Here is a 16,143-nt window from a genome sequence, read left to right as displayed (position 1 = left end):
ACACCCCCATCCCCCTTCCACTGCCATTTGTACCACACCCTTCCTCAACCCTCTCCACCTCAGCTAGTGACATCGTTCAGGTCAGAAACCCTGGAGTCGTCTGTGACTTCTCTGTCTCTTAGATCCACCTCCAGCTGGTCAGGACATCATGATGCCTATACCCGTAGAATACAGCCAGGATCCCTTGACTCTCACCACCTGCATGCTGCTTCTGGGGCCTACTACACCCTCATCTTGCCTGTGGACTCTTACACGATCTCCCTGCAAGTCTCTCTGCTCCCACTGTGATCCCCACAGTCTCTGCACAATATAACAGCTGAGAGATCCTGTTCACTGTATGTCAGACGCTGACACTCCCCTGCTCAGAGGTCTTCAACTCCACACATGGGCCTGCCCCACTCCTCTGCTGAGGCTCCCACTTCTCTCTGCCCTACGTATGTCTCATCTTTCCCACTGGACTACAGACTCTGGGCCCTGGGACTGAGTTTTAGCCACTGCTTCATCTCCAACAGAGCCCTACCTAACTGTGCCACCTTGCAGGAGCTCAAGCAAAGGAAATGATCAAATGTAATTTATTGAAACGGAATCCATTTTCACCAATTTAAAGCTTTTTCAAATACACATCAAAGCTGCTGTTTTAACATCTAATAGACTCAGGGAAGGTGGTGCTCGGTCAGTAATTCCCTTCCATGCCTTTGAAGCAGCTGAGTACTTCTTTCACCTAGAGAATTAATCCTTAACAATTGAGTTAGATTCACTGGCCGGGCGGGGGCATAGAAGGCATTTAGCCAATCTGGGCCTTGGTTTTCTGGCTGCAAAATGAAGAGCACCACAGTGATGGAAATGGTCCTAGTGATGGAGTGTTGAGAACACCAGGCTGCATGCTTGACCTGCATTTCCTCATTTCATTCTCACAGAAAAGGCTTGTTTTGTAAATTTCACCAACAACCTCTTTTACAGATGAGGAGACTAAGGCTCTGAGGTCAAGTGACTTGCCCAGGGTCACCAAGCTTGGAACTGGCCTGGTCTGGCTGACCTCGGAGGCCACACTCAGAGAACCCCGCTCTGCAGGGTCCCTTAAAGAGATTAATTACTGCACCCTGGGCTCCCAGAGGCCTCATGAGAAAAAATGAGGGGAGTCTGGAATAGTGTTTTGGTTTGTTTTTAATTTTACTTTTAAATTTTTATTTTTTTTAGAGATGGGGTCTTACTCTGTCACCCAGGCTTGAGTACAGTGGCATGATCATAGCTCACTGCAGACTCAAATGCCTGGGCTCAAGCAATCCTCCTGCCTCAGCCTCCTGAGTAGCTGGGACTACCGGGGCACACCACCATGTCCAGCTAATTTTTATTTATTTTTATTTTTTGTAGAGACAAAGTTCTTGCTTTGTTGCCTAGGCTGGGCTGGAACTTCTGGCTTCAAGCAGTCCTCCTACCTTGGCCTCCCAAAATGCTGGGATTATGGGTGTGAGCCACTGTGTTCGGTCAGAGCAGTGTTTTGAATGTTTTGGGGAAACGTTCAGAAACATACAGGCAATTTGTTTTTAAGAATTTGCATGTGCAAGAATAAATCCAACCCAAGGTATTTAACCAGGCATTATGAGTATTGTGGAATCGGAAATCTGGAGGACTCTCTAATGCAGAACTGTGTCCTCTGTCCTAAAGGCTGAAAAAGAGGAGGGCAGAGGAGCTGAGTGCCACATGCCACCCTCACTGCTAGTGAACCCTGGTGTCGCTGAACTTCTTTCTTAGCCCCACTGTCTATTCACTCTCATCCAGAGCCATGCCTGGCTTACAGCTGGGTAATTGAGAAGAAAGGGAACAAAACATACCCCGGAACAAAAGGAAAATGGTACAGAAAAAATATTTTTAAAAAATCATGTGGTGCCACTAAAGCAAACACACACACTATTTCTCTTTTCTATGTAATCATTTTACACTATAAGTCACAATCAAAAAACTATCAGATTCTGCTCACGTGAAATACTTAAAAATCTACAACCTAGCTGAACAGGTAGCCAGAAGGGTGCCAACTCATCCTTAAATAAAATATATTAGCTGCAAAGTCTTAGTTGAATTAGTTTGTCAAGGAAGCCGAAGAGACTGAGCCTAAGATGACTGATGGGTTCTTCTAACAACTCCACTGGCTGCCCTGGGTCCTGTCACAAAGTTTCCCTCATACAACCGTATGCGTGAGGCTGAACCCCAGCCCCACTTCTGTGATCCATCTATACTCATGCATCATGGGTGTCTTTTCAGAGTCTCCCTCTGTCACCCAGGCTGGAGTCCAGTGGCATGATCTCTGCTCACTGTAACCTCTGCCTCCTGGGTTCAAGCCATTCTCTGGCCTCAGTCTCCTGAGTAGCTGAGATTATACGCATGCACCACCATGCCCAGCTAATTTTCGTAGTTTTAGTAGAAACAGGGTTTCACCATGTTGACCAGGCTGGTCTCGAACTCCTGACCTCAGGTGATCCACCCACCTTGGCCTCCCAAAGTGCTGGGATTACAGGCGTGAGCCACGGCACCCGGCCCATGGGTGTCTTTTGAACAGGTCTAGGTTTGGGCCTCCAGCCCTCCTCTTTGTGACCTCCTAAAACCAAGTGCACCAACTCTGAAACCTTCCTGAGGTTCACTTACCCCAAATATCCTGTGCTGGCAATCCCGGGGGCAGCTGCAACCCTCCAAACTGCTATCTGACCCCACATCAAACTGGTTGCTCTGTTCACTTTGAACTCTTTGCTTTCCTCCCATGTCTATGGTTACCACTTTCCTTGTCACGCCCCACCTGGGCTGCTGCTCCTGCAACAGCCTCCCTAGAAGGGGGCCTCCCACTTCCATTTGCCGCCAGAACATTACTCATCAGACTCAGTTTCCTCTATGTTCCTTCCTTTGCTCAATAATGTGGCACGCACACACACACACACACACACACACTCAACAAATAATATTCATATTGATGTGGGTGTGTGTATCTGTTATTCATCCCAGTGCTGGATGGAGGCAACAGAGAGATATGTCCCCTAGGCACTCACAGCAGCCCCAGAAACTACTGCAAGGCCTTGGGGAGAACATGGTAGTACATTAAGAATCGCAAGCACATCCACACCCTACAGCCCAGTAAGATGAACTGGATTCATCACAAGTGCAAAAAGTTCTGCACCCAATGCCATCTGTTGCAAAAACGAAGCAACGTAACTCTAACAGCAGGTGAATTTCATCAACTCTATTTCATCAACTTCATGGAATATCAGGGAGCTGTTTAGATTTATATAAGCGATAATGTCAGGGAAATAAGAAACCATGCTAAAAAAAAACGCTGAAAGGAAGAGGAAATCACACAACCTATTTGTAACTCTATGAAAAGTATGCATATACTGACATGTTAAAACAGTAGGATTGGCTGGGCACGGTAGCTCATGTCTGTAATCCCAGCACTTTGGGAGGCTGAGACGAGCAGATTGCTTGAGCCTAGGAGTTTGAGACCAGCTTGGGCAACATGGCGAAACTCCATCTCTGTAAAAATATTCTAAAAATTAGCTGGGCATAGTGGTGCATGCCTGTAGTCCCAGCTACTTGGGAGGCTGAGGTGGGAGGATTGCTTGATCCTGGGAAGGTCCAGGCTGCAGTGAGCTAAGATCAAATCACTGCACTCAAGCCTGGGTGACCCTGTCTCCCAGTAGGATCACAGGTGAATTTCCTCAAGTCTGAGCTTTCTGAGTGCCCTGAGCTTTCTTTCCCAGGGCCTAGCACACCCACTGTAGATTCCTATTTACTTGTCTATCTCCCAAAACAGACTGTGAACTCCTTCAGGGCAGAGTCGGAGGCCTTTTCTCACTATTCTCAGCCTCCAGTGTGGTCTAGCACATGGTAGGTGCGTGGGAATGAATAAATCAATCGAACTGCTTCATGAAAGCAACGTAATCACTCATCAAGAGCCCTTTTCACCCCAGCCTATCAAACCACATCACCCCCCTGTCTTCCCAAGCCTTCCACCACTGTTCCCTCTTGTCTGCACTTCTGGTGCATTCCTCCTCACAACCCCCTTTCCCCTTTGCACCCCTTCCTCTCCCTTGATGATACCACACAGATGCCAGCACCAGCTTGGGAGTCCCACGGGAGCAAGATCCAATGGTGGCCTCCTGACCCAAGTTGGCCACAGCCCTCAACCGCTTTGGGACTTGGGGATCTTCGGCTTCCCCCTCCTGGCCTTGGGCTCATCACTAATGAGGGGCTGGGGCCCACAGGGGAGAAGCAGTGACCTTCTCTGTGTTTGTCTGGAGAATCAGGTTCTCCAAGGGTTTGTGAGGCATACGTGGTCCTTGTGGGGATATCTTAAGGATGAAGCCCTTTAAAGCAGCAGTGTTCTAAGAATAGCCATTCTTAGATGCTGAGTGCCATCCTCATTAATAAATGATTCTGCACTGAAGCCAAAGAATTAATTTGAGAGCAATTTGTGATAATGTGTTGCTAGGCAATTAAAAAACTTCCAAGGGAAAAAACTTTCCATTTATCATTGATTATTTTAGATCAGAAAAATGAAATGGGGGCTGGGTGCCGTGGCTCACGCCTGTAATCTCAGCACTTTGGGAGGCTGAGGCAGCCGGACCACTTGAGGTCAGGAGTTCAAAATCAGCCTGACCAACATGGTAAAACCCCATCTCTACTAAACATACAAAAATTAGCCAGGTGTGGTGCGTGCACCTGTAATCCCAGGTACTTGGGAGGCAGAGGCAGGAGAGTCGCTTGAACTGGGAGGCAGAGGTTGCAATGAGCCGAGATCACACCACTGCACTCCAGCCAGGGCAACAGAGTAAGACTGTCTCAAAAAAAAAAAAAAAAAAAAGGAAGGAAAAGAATGAGGGAGAGGGCACCAAGGGCACCATTCAGTTTGAAAAAAGGGAAAAGCTAGGGGTGGTGCCTAGGCCTGACTGTCCACATGTGCCCTCTGCTGGTAGGGGCAACAGAAGAGACAGAGGCCGCCTCTCTGGGAGCTGAGCCTGGAAGGTTTTGCCCTGGAGCCAGCACGGGGTTGCACTGGCATCCCTGCACATGCATTTGGAAAGGGTGGCCTGCCAGTGGGCCAGGCTACCTGCAGGACCTGGATGGAGAGTTGGTATCAGTCCCGCCACGTGGCTCTGAGGAGATCAGCTTCTTCTCAGGCCCATTCTACTGCTATGTCAGTTATTAACCAAGAGGCCTTTTGCTTGTTGAAGTCTAAATACTACTTTCACCGACAGATTCCTCAAGATAATAACAGCGCTGGAATTCCCAAGGGATGACTGCCCATTTGTTTCGTCTTCAATGATTCTTTTTTAAAAATAGAAGTGACAACAAAATGAATTGAAAATACAAATCTATTGAATCTATTGTAGAATGTTCCTCCTTTGTTGGTTATTAAAGCAACACCAATTAAAGCAGCCTTGGTGTATCCTTATATTAAAATTGTCAAAAGTGTATTTAATTATTTACAGCAAATGCCAGTGAGATTACAGTGCAGCTGACATGTTCACTTGCTGGCATGGGACACTGGTATGCTTGTTCCATAACATGATATTTCAGTTCATCAAGGCGCTGTGATGCTGCTGCAGCCTTTAACTCAGTAATCTGACTCCTGGGAATTTTCCCTTAGGAAATAATTCGAGAGAAGCAAAAAGCTTTCTGTACAAAGATATTTACTGCATCATTATCTGTAATAGCACAAATGGGAAACTCAAATGCGCGACCGCTGTAATGATTCAGAATATTAGAGTATGGCAACTCAGTGGAATATTACACAGCCATTAAAATGAGCATGAAAAGATAGGGGATGGCCTTTCGGGCTAAGAAATTTTTAAAAAAAGAAAAAAAGAGACAGATAGAAACTGTTAGCTATGTGGGGTGAAAAGGGAAGCACATGAAGGGCCATGTTTAATATGATGCCAAACATGGGAAATACAAGTGTATGTCCTGAGGGGAGATGGGAAGGTAACATGCAAACATCAAGAGCAGGTTTGTGAGGGAGTGAGATTACTGGGGAATTTCCTGCATTGCAAATGCTCTATCACACCATGCAGTCTTTCCCGCTGCAACAGTAAAAATGTAACAAGCTATAATACATTCAATTAATTGAATTATTATGCGAAACCCTTTCCCAAGAGGACAGAGGAAGTACAGAAGATACTGAAGGAGTAGGTGTCCTGCCCAGGGAGTGAGAGTTATGAGGCCATGGGGTGGAGACACAGATGGGTGACTAGTGAGCAGGAAGTCAGGGTAGTGGAGCCCAAAGAGGTTTTTTGTTTTGTTTTGTTAAAAAATACAAGGTCTCACTCTGTTACCCAGGCTGGAGTGCAGCGGCATGATCACAGTTCACTGCAACATCTGTCTCCCGGGCTCAAGCCATCCTCCCACCTCAGCCTCCCCAGTAGCTGGGACTATAGGTACGTGCCACCATGCCTGGCTAAGTTTTGCATTTTTTTGTAGAGATGGGGTTTCACCATGTTGCCCAGGCTGGTCTCAAACTCCTTGGCTCAAGCCATCCTCTCGCCTTGGCCTCCCAAAGTGCTGGGATTACAGGTGTGAGCCACCGCGCCCGGCCCAGCCCAGAGACTTTTAACACCAGTCAGGTCACCAAGAGCCCTGGGCTTTAGAGTTAAACACAGGAGAGCTCAGAGCTACAAGCTGCTTATTGTGACTGAAAGCAAGTACAGGAGCCTCTCTGAGCTTCACTTCCCAGATTCTCATCCAGACATGGTGCTATCTCCCTGTAATGGGTTGAAATGTGTCCCCCCAAAATCCATATGTTGAAGTCCAAACCCCCAGGATCTCCGAATGTGACTCTCTATGGAGACAGGCCCTTTAAAGAGGTAATTAAGATAAAACAAGATCATGTGGCCCAGCACTTTGGGAGGCCAAGGCGGGCAGATCACCTGAGGTCAGGAGTTTGAGACCAGCCTGGCCAACATGGTGGAACCCCATCTCTACTAAAATGCAAAAATAGCTGGGCGTGGTGGCATGTGCCTGTAGTCCCAGCTACTCAAGAGACTGAGGCACCAGAATCACTTGAACCCGGGAGGCGGAGGTTGCATGAGCTGAAATTGAGCCACTGCCCTCTAGCTTGGGTGACAGAGTGAGACTCCATCTCAAAAAAAAAAACAAAAAAACAAAAAAACCCAACAAGATCATATGAGTGGACCCTAATCCATATGACTGGTGTCTTCATAAGAAGAGGAGGAAATGAGGACACAAACATATACACAGAGGAAGGATCATGTGAGGACACAGCAAGAAAGCAGCCATCCACAAGCAGAGGAGGCCTCAGAAGAAACCAAACCTCCCGACACCTGGAACTTGGACTTCTAGCTTCCAGAACTGTGACAGAATCAACTTCTGTTGTTTAAGCCACCGGGGCTGTGGCATTTTGCGATGACAGCCCAGGCTGACTCATATACTTCCTTATGCAGAGCTGTGAGGATAGTATCTCCAGCACAGGTGGGCACTCAAACATCATCTGGGGCCGGGCGTGGTGGTTCACACCTGTAATCCCAAAGCTGAGGCGAGTGGATCACTTGAGGTCAGGAGTTTGAGACCAGCCTGGTCAACATAGTGAAACCCCGTCTCTACTAAAAATAAAAAATTTGCTGGACGTGGTGGCACGCACCTATAATCCCAGCTAATAGGGAGGCTGAGGCAGGAGAATCGCTTGAATCTGGGAGGCAGAGGTTGCGGTGAGCTGAGATCATGCCATTGCACTCTAGCCTGGATGACAAGAGCAAAACTCCATCTCAAAAAAAAAAAAAAAGTCATCTGGGAAAAGTTAGGTACGGGTCCCAGCAACAGATGTCCCCACACCACTGCCCTACACAAGGCTGGTGCTAGAAGAGTCAATCTCAATGTCCGTCAAGGAATTAGTTTAACTGTGAAGATGTGAATGACTGTGAAGCCCCGTCAAAGACAGCTTCTCCTGTGTTTCTTGTAATCACTGTGATCCCTGTAGCAGCTGGGTGAGGATGGGGGCAGGACAGACAGCATGGCTATATAGCTTGCAAAATTAAAGTTTAGTGAAGTTGAGTTTTGTTCAAAGTCAAAGAGCAAGCAGAGACTAGAGAAGGGTCAATAATGCAACATTGCGGCCAGGCGCAGTGGCTCACGCCTATAATCCCAGCACTTTGGGAGGCAGAGGCAGGTGGATCACTTGAGGCCAGGAGTTCGAGACCAGCCTGGCCAACATGGTGAAAGCTCATCTCCACTAAAAATACAAAAATTAGCCAGGCATGGTGGTGTGCACCTGTAATTCCAGCTACTCAGGAGGCTGAGGCAGGAGAATCGCTTGAATCTGAGAGGCAGAGGTTGCAGTGAGCTGAGACTGCGCCACTGGATTCCAGCCTGGGCGACAGAGCAAGACTCTGTCTCAAAAAAAAAAAAAGAATGCAACATCGTAAGCCTCCAAGCTCCATTTTCCCCCTACTACTAAAAAACAAGCCTCTGGTGGATAGACCTGACAACATAAACATTTAGAAATTCCACAGCACCACGAAAACAGTGAAAAGATAAGCAACAAAGAAAAAATGCTCGCAAAATATATAACCAACAAAGGAGAAATAACCATAACTAGAATAAACTTCTACAAATCAACAATTAGATCCACAAATATCCAGAGTAACAATGGCAACAAATATAAATACACAAGTCACAAAATACACATGATGGGTAAATAAACAGGTAAGAGTAGACACAGTCTCAGTGAGAATAAGGGAAATGCAAAATAGAGCAAGGAAATGCCTTTTCATTCACCCATCAGAGTAACAAGGAGTAAAAAGAATGATGGGGTCGCCTCTGTGGATGATACACACTGTTGGATCCTATCAACTTATGCATTCTTTTTGGCTGACAATTTTATAGCATCTGTTGATACTTATCAGGTGCATCTCCTTGTAACATAGCAATTCCACTTCTAGAAATCTATGCAATGGAAAAACTCACACATATGTAAAAGATGCATGTAGAGGAAGATTTGCACAGCACTTTCTGGAATAGTAATAACATGTGAAGAATCTATTGTTCATCAAGAGGAAAATGATTAAATACATTATAATACACTATGGAATTCTATGCTGTTCTTTAAAAAATGAGGCCAGGCGTGATGGCCCAAGCCTGTAATCCTAGCACTTTGAGAGGCAGATGCAGGCAGATCACTTGAGGTCAGGAGTTTGAGACTAGCCTGGCCAACATAGTGAAACCCTGTCTCTACCAAAAATACAAAAATTAGCCAGGCATGGTGGTGCGCGCCTGTAGTCCCAGCTGCTCAGGAGGCTGAGGCAGGAGAATCAGTTGAACCTGGAAGGAGGAGGTTGCAGTGAGCTGAGATTGCGCTACTACACTCCAGCCTGGACGACAGAGTGAGGCTGTCTCAAAAATAAAAAATAAAAATGAGAAGGCTGGGTGTGGTGGCTCACGCCTGTAATCCCAGCACTTTGGGAGGCCAAAGTGGGAAGACTGCTTGAAGCAGGAGTTCAAGACCAGCCTGGGCAACACAGCAAGCCCCTCTCTCTACAAAAAATAAAAAATTAGCCAGGTGTGTTTGCGTGTGCCTGTAGTTCTAGGTACTTAGGAGGCTGAGGCAGGAGGATGCCTTGAGCCAGGAGGTCGAGACTGTAGTGAGCTATGCTTACACCACTGCACTCCAACATGGGTGACAAAGCAAGACCCTGTCTCTAAAAATAAAAAAAAATAGGCCAGGCGCAGTGGCTCATGCCTGTAATCCCAGCACTTTGGGAGGCCTAGGTGGGCAGATCACCTGAGGTCAGGAGTTCGAGACCAGCCTGGCCAACATGGTGAAACCCCGTCTCTACTAAAAACACAAAAATTAGCCGCGTGTGGTGGTGGGTGCCTGTAATCCCAGCTACTTGGGAGGCTGAGGCAGGAGAATCGCTTGAACCTGGGAGGCAGAGTTTGCAGTGAGCTGAGATTGCGCCATTGCACTCCAGCCTGGGCAACAGAGCAAGACTCCATCTCAAAAATAAATAAATAAACAAACAAATAAATATAAATTAAAAATAAATTTAAAAAATATAGCCATGCATGGTGGTGCATGCCTGTAATCCTAGCTACTTGGGAAGCTGAGGCACGAGAATCTCTTGAACCTGGGAGGCAAAGGTTGTGGTGAGCTGAGATCGCACCACAGCACTCCAGCCTGGGTGACAGAGCAAGACCCTGTCTCAAAAAATAAAATAAAATAAATAAAAATAAAAATATAAAATCAGAAACTAAAAAGAAATAAAAGAGGTATATTTGTATCAATGTGTAAAGATCTCCAAAATACATTGATAAGGGAAAAAGCAAGCTCCTCATCAGTATGTACAGTACAATCTCATTTTTATATATGTATGTGTGTGGGGGGTTGTGTATACTTATATGGCTTTGTAAATGCATGGGAAAAGATCTGGAAAATACCAGTACTGACAAATCGGTGCGTATATCTCTAGGGAGATGAGTGAGATGGGGAGGGGTCATGACAGATGACTAAATTTTATGTTATACATTTTAGAATCTTGAAATATTTCACAATCTTGTGTTTCCTAACTAAAATTAATGTGTCAACAAATTACAATTGGAGAGATTGTGCCAGGATCAATTCCGGCTCACACTGAAACCTGTGATGCCCTATGAGTGACTCTCTAATGGTGGAAGGTCAGGCATATAGAAGGATACTCCTTAGGTGAGTTTTCGGGCAGGAGGGCCCAGAGATCACATCAGAGAAGCCACCGCATCAGTGCACACAGACCAACCTGGCAGGCAGCAATCAGAGAGGGGCTGGATCATTTGGCGCACCCGTGGCACAATTCCTATGAGGCAAGGGAGCAGAACCGCCCATGGTGACGGGCCCTGCAAAGAATGGACACAGCTGCAACCAGGTGTGGGGGTGGGGGCTCAGGTATAGTGCCTGTCTTCTGGCCAAGCTGCAGGCCTCACCTCACCCTCTGCGGCCAGGCTTCTGGCAGAAGCTCATGGCCGTGGACACCAGTGACCTTGAGATTAATGGCTGTGGCTGCCCAGGAGAGGCTACCTGTGCGGGTGTCCAGGCACGCATCTGCATTCACCTCATCAGGTCTGCTCTGGACAGCATGGCCCAGAGAGGTGTCAGGAGAGGTGCCAGAAATGGATAGAGGGTGTCATAAGCAAGTGTACACAGAAGACACAAGGAAAGGCAAGAAACGACAAGTCATCCCTGAATCCAGTGGCCCTGTCTGATGCCCTTCATAGACCACTTCCTGTGGAAGGCCTGAGTCACACCAACCACCCCTCTTTGAAACCCCCTGGTCCTCTTGCCACACATCCACTGTCTTCTAACCTCCTCTGTCCTCGCTTGAGGACACGAGTCAGTCCTCTCTCCCATCCTCTTCTCACTCCATGATGGGCCCAAGCGATGGTGTCCATGTCCGTGCTCCATATCCTATCCCCCGTTCACATTTCCCCATCTGTAGCACCAGCACAGTCTTGCCCCTCCAAGCTATAGAACTCCACTGTCTCTTGGATGTCTCCCCTATTCCACCTGTCCCCAGCTGAGCCCGACATCTCTCCTCTGCTCTCTCATCATAACTTTTCCCTCTCCAGACCATTCTTTCTTTCCCTAGGCACCAGCCAGAGACCTGAGGGTCAGCTCCTGCAGTTTCTCCTTCTCCTTGTGTCCCTATATGCAATGAATCCCCAAGTCCTTACCAAATCATTTGCAAATCCATATCATCTTCTCCACCTCGACCAGCCACACCTCTAGCTCACTTCTGAGGTCTCAGCTTCCATGTGTACCCCTTCAGATCCATCTTCCATGACATTATGGGGACAATTTACTGAAATTACCATCTGCTCCCTCTCATTTCTGTTCCATGGCTCCCTGACATGAACAGACGCAAGTTCAAGTTCGAAGTCCTTTGCAAACCACAGCCTACTAGGAGCTAAGCCTTATGGGGCTCAGCACTCCCCAGTCCCAGGCCTTGGCTCCACCGGCTGCTCCCCGCTCTCATGCCTTCACTCACAGGGCCTGAGATAGCCTGGCTTTCGCTCCCTGGTGGACTTCTGCTCATCTCTGAACATGAGCCTTCCCTCCCCCAAGGAGACTTCCTTGACAGTTGCCACCCCAGCAAGGGGCTGGAAAGCTGCTTGGTGGAGGGCCCTTCTCAGAGTCTTCATCACACACTTCTAGATTTCTCGCGGTACTCACCACACTGACTCATAAGGCTCCACTGGAGAGTCTGTCTCCCCGAAAAATAGCCAGCACCTGGGCTGGGAAGGAGTCCTACTCACTGTGTTAGTTTCCTAGGGCTGCCAAAAATGTCGTGGCCTAAAACAAGAGAAATTCATCTGTATGCCCTTCTGGAGGCCAGATGTCTAAAATCAAGGTGTCAGCAGGGTCACATTCCATGTGAAGGCTCTAGGGGAGAATGCTTCCTTGCCTCTTCCAGCTCCTGGTAGCCTCAGGCGTTCCTTGGCCAGGGCAGCATAATTCCAATCTCTGCCTCTGACTTCACACAACCTTCCCCTCTCTGTCTGTGTCTTTACCTGGTGGTCTCCTCTGTGTGTGTGTCTAAGTCCATATTTTTTTTTTTTCCTGAGATGGAGTCTCACTCTGTCACCCAGGCTGGAGTGCAGTGGCACAATCTCAGCTCACTGCAACCTCCACCTTCCAGGTTCAAGCGATTCTCCTGCCTCAGCCTCCCAAATAGCTGGGACTACAGGCACCCGCCACCACGCCTGGCTAATTTTTTGTATTTTTAGTAGAGACGGGGTTTCACCATGTTAGCCAGGATGGTCTCGATCTCCTGACCTCGTGATTGGCCCGCCTCAGCCTCCCAGAGTGCTGGGATTACAGACGTAAGCCACTGTGCCCAGTGTAAGTCCACAATTCTCTCTTCTCATAAGGACATCAGAGATATTAGATTAGGAATCACCCAAAAGACCTCATCTTGACTTGATTCCATCTGCAAAGACCCTATTTCCAAACAAAGTCATGTTCACAGGTACAGGGGGTTAGGATTTCAACATATCTTTTGTTTTTCTTTTGAGACAGGGTCTCACTCTATCACCCAGGCCAGAGTGCAGTGGAGTGATCATGGCTTACTACAGCCCTCACCTCCTTAGCTCAAGTGTTCCTCCCACCTCATCGTCCTGAGTAGCTGGGACTACAGGGGCACCCCACTATATCCAGCTAATTTTTTATTTTCATTTTTTGTAGAGACAGGATCTTGCTATGTTGCCTGGGCTGGCCCTGCACTCCTGGGCTCAAGTAATTCTCCCACCTTGGCCTCCCAAAGTGCTGGGAATATAGGTGTGAGCTACCATGCCCAGCCTAACATATCTTTTGAGGGGACTTCCCTGTGTCTTCTGTGTATACCTTGCTTATGACAATTCAACCCACAACACTGGCTTTAGCATTACTGCTGCCTCACACTGTACCTGGCCTGCAGTAAAATTCGGCTGGCTGGGCATAGTGGCTCACACCTGTAATCCCAGCACTTTGGGAGGAAGAGGCAGGAGGATCGCTTGAGCCCAGGAGTTCCAGACCAGCCTAGGCAACAGAGCAAGACCTTGTCTCAATAAAAAACATAAAAATAAATTAGCTTGGCATGGTGGCCTGTGCCTGTAGTCCCAGCTACTCAAGAGGCTAAGGCAGGAGGATCACTTGGGCCTGGGACGTTGAGGCTACAATGAAGTGTAAAACTGTGACTGCATCACTGGACACCAGCCTGGGCAACAGAGAAAGACCACCACAAAAAAAAGACCCAGCCGGTCCCTTGAATAGCTGACTGAGCAAGCATGCTCTGGATTTAGGCAGAGAAAGAAAACCCAGGAAGCTCAGGGGAGGAAGGAAGGTGGCTTGGAGGAGGCAGCTCTAGAGCTGGAGGTGGGAAAGGGAAGAGACATGTCCAGGGAGAAAGAGTACCATGTGGGAGAGAAGAGCAGACCCAGCTGCTGTGTGAGAGAGGCAGGGAGCTGGGCCAGTCTGCAGAAAGCCCTTCCAGGCCAGGCTGAGGCATCTGCCTTCATCCTGGAGGTGGTAGTGGGCCAGGGAAGGGTCAGCAGGAAAGCAGTGCCGAGAGCAGAATCTGTGTTCCTGATTTATCTGCTTGCACACATAGGGGCAAGTCTACAAGGGACCCCATGCAGGGAGGCACCCCGGCTGAAGGGCATTGCAAAGAGTCAGTAATGAGGAGCCCAATCAGGGCAGTGGCAGCATGGCTTGAGGGAAGCGACAGAATTCAGAGAAAATGTGGTAGAAAATGAACAGGGCATGGCCTCAGGCAGCAAGAAGAGGAAGGAGTTGAGTCTCGCGGGGGCAGGGGCTGGAGTTCAAGGTAGGAGAGAAGGGGCCAGTAACTGAAAATGGCAACCTAGGAAAAGGAGCGCACCTGCATGAATGGCGCGAGGTTCAGCATCATGAAATGCCATTCAGTGGAAAAAGCAATCTCACGGGTATGCTCATTAAGTAACCATCGAGGCAGGGTATGTGTGCAAAACAGCTATAAAAGTTCACACATGCCTCGTAAACAATTCAAGTTTATGGGCAACAATTGCATCTTTTTATTTCAATGCCTGGAACTCAGGCTGTTGGCAGCAGGTGCTCTTGGAGAAAGGACTCAAGTCAAGGGAAGCAAAGACTCAACTGAATAACCTTTAAATTATCTCATCACCCCGGAAATGGAAATTAATGCAGTCTGCGAATGGCAATCCTGTGCCAGCAGGGGCCAGATGGAGCTGCTAGGTGGGGAGGGAGAAAAAGGAGCTGTCCAGCTCGGTGGTATCTCTAGGGTCCATGGAGGTCCCTGGACTTGGGCAGCCCTTTCTGACAGAGCCACCAGCAACACCCAGGCTTCCCACAGAGGCACTGAGAAGCAGTCCATTAGGAGGGGTTCCTGTCCAGGGCAGTGGAATAAAGATCTCTCTCCTCCCCCCAACAACTCCATGGATGAGTCATTTCCTCTCTGGGCCTCAAGCTCTTCATTCATATCATGAGAGGTTGGCCTAGTTGATTTCCAAGGGCTCTGCTCCACCTTCTAGCTCTGTTTACTGCTGCGGCTGCTGCCCCAGCTGCTGAGATCACAAGCCCCATCCTGGAGACAGGATGATGTGGCAGGCCAGGAAGGCAAGGTACATGACACCAGCTCCTCCCCATTGCGATTCTGCCTGGCTGGCCCTAACCCCGGCTTATTCTTCCTCCTCTTGCCACCAAGCAATGGGGCGCTCTCACCCCAGTGTGAGGAGAGAGCACTAGATTGTGAGCCTGGAGACTGGGGTGACTCCGGCTCTGCTGCCCCTCCTTTCTGTATCATCAGCTCATCTGTGAGGTCCTCTCCTCATGCTGTAGAGGCAGGGCCAGAGTCAGACCTTGGGCACTGTGACCTGTCTGAGCCTCAGTCTCTTCATTTGTATAATAAGGATGGCAATAGTTCTACTCTCACAGGGTCATGATGATGACTGAGTTACTGCAGGAAAGCCTGGCCTGAAACAAGCACCTTCCCATTTTAGCTGCTATTACCATAGGGCATACAGGCCAGAAGAAGGAAGAGACACATATCATTGGAGGAAACCCAGTATCAGAAAGAAGAATTTCAGGACAGAGAAGTCTCTCCATGTAACAAAACCTCCCTTGCCACAAAGCCTTTCTTGGAAGGGGTTTCTCTGAACAGACTCCACACGGCCTTTGGCATCTAGGCTCCATTCTCCCGGAGGGAACAGTTCCTTTGTCCTTTTACCCAAGCTCCAGGGTTGACCAGCCAATGTTCCTGGATGACAACAGACCCAAGAAAAGTCCCTACCTTGGGAACACCACCTCCAGCAGGCCTAGGCCACCCCAAGTTCATGGCCTTCACAGTTTGAACATAAACACAAATTTGAGGTAATTTTAGCTAAACACACTCATGTTCCTTTAATAACCAGTGGAGGTAGATAATGGTAAGAAATATTTAGAATAACATTGAGCACCCACATGCCAATCCTGTGCAAACCAGCCAGATATTATTTTCTCCGTTTTACAGATGATAAAACAGAGGCTTATAGAGGTTAAATCATGGCATACAATTAATAATAGGTTAAAATCAGGATTCAAACTCAGGTCTCTCAATCTGCAAAGCTGGATCTCTTTTCACTCATTTACATCACACAGTTATTGCC

General features: G+C 48.0%; 1 protein-coding gene across 15 annotated transcripts in view; it reads right to left on the bottom strand.

Annotated features, from left to right (window-relative positions):
• OSBP2 (oxysterol binding protein 2) overlaps window positions 1-16,143 on the bottom strand; it is a 248,474-nt gene that overhangs the window by 93,372 nt on the left and 138,959 nt on the right. The gene's annotated exons all lie outside the window — the stretch shown is intronic.

The sequence above is a fragment of the Hylobates moloch genome, unplaced genomic scaffold (assembly GCF_009828535.3).
Source record: "Hylobates moloch isolate HMO894 unplaced genomic scaffold, HMol_V3 SCAFFOLD_19, whole genome shotgun sequence".
In the NCBI taxonomy this organism is placed as follows: Eukaryota; Metazoa; Chordata; class Mammalia; order Primates; family Hylobatidae; genus Hylobates; species Hylobates moloch.
Note: the sequence above shows the minus strand (reverse complement) of the source record. Positions and strands in the feature narration are given on the sequence as shown.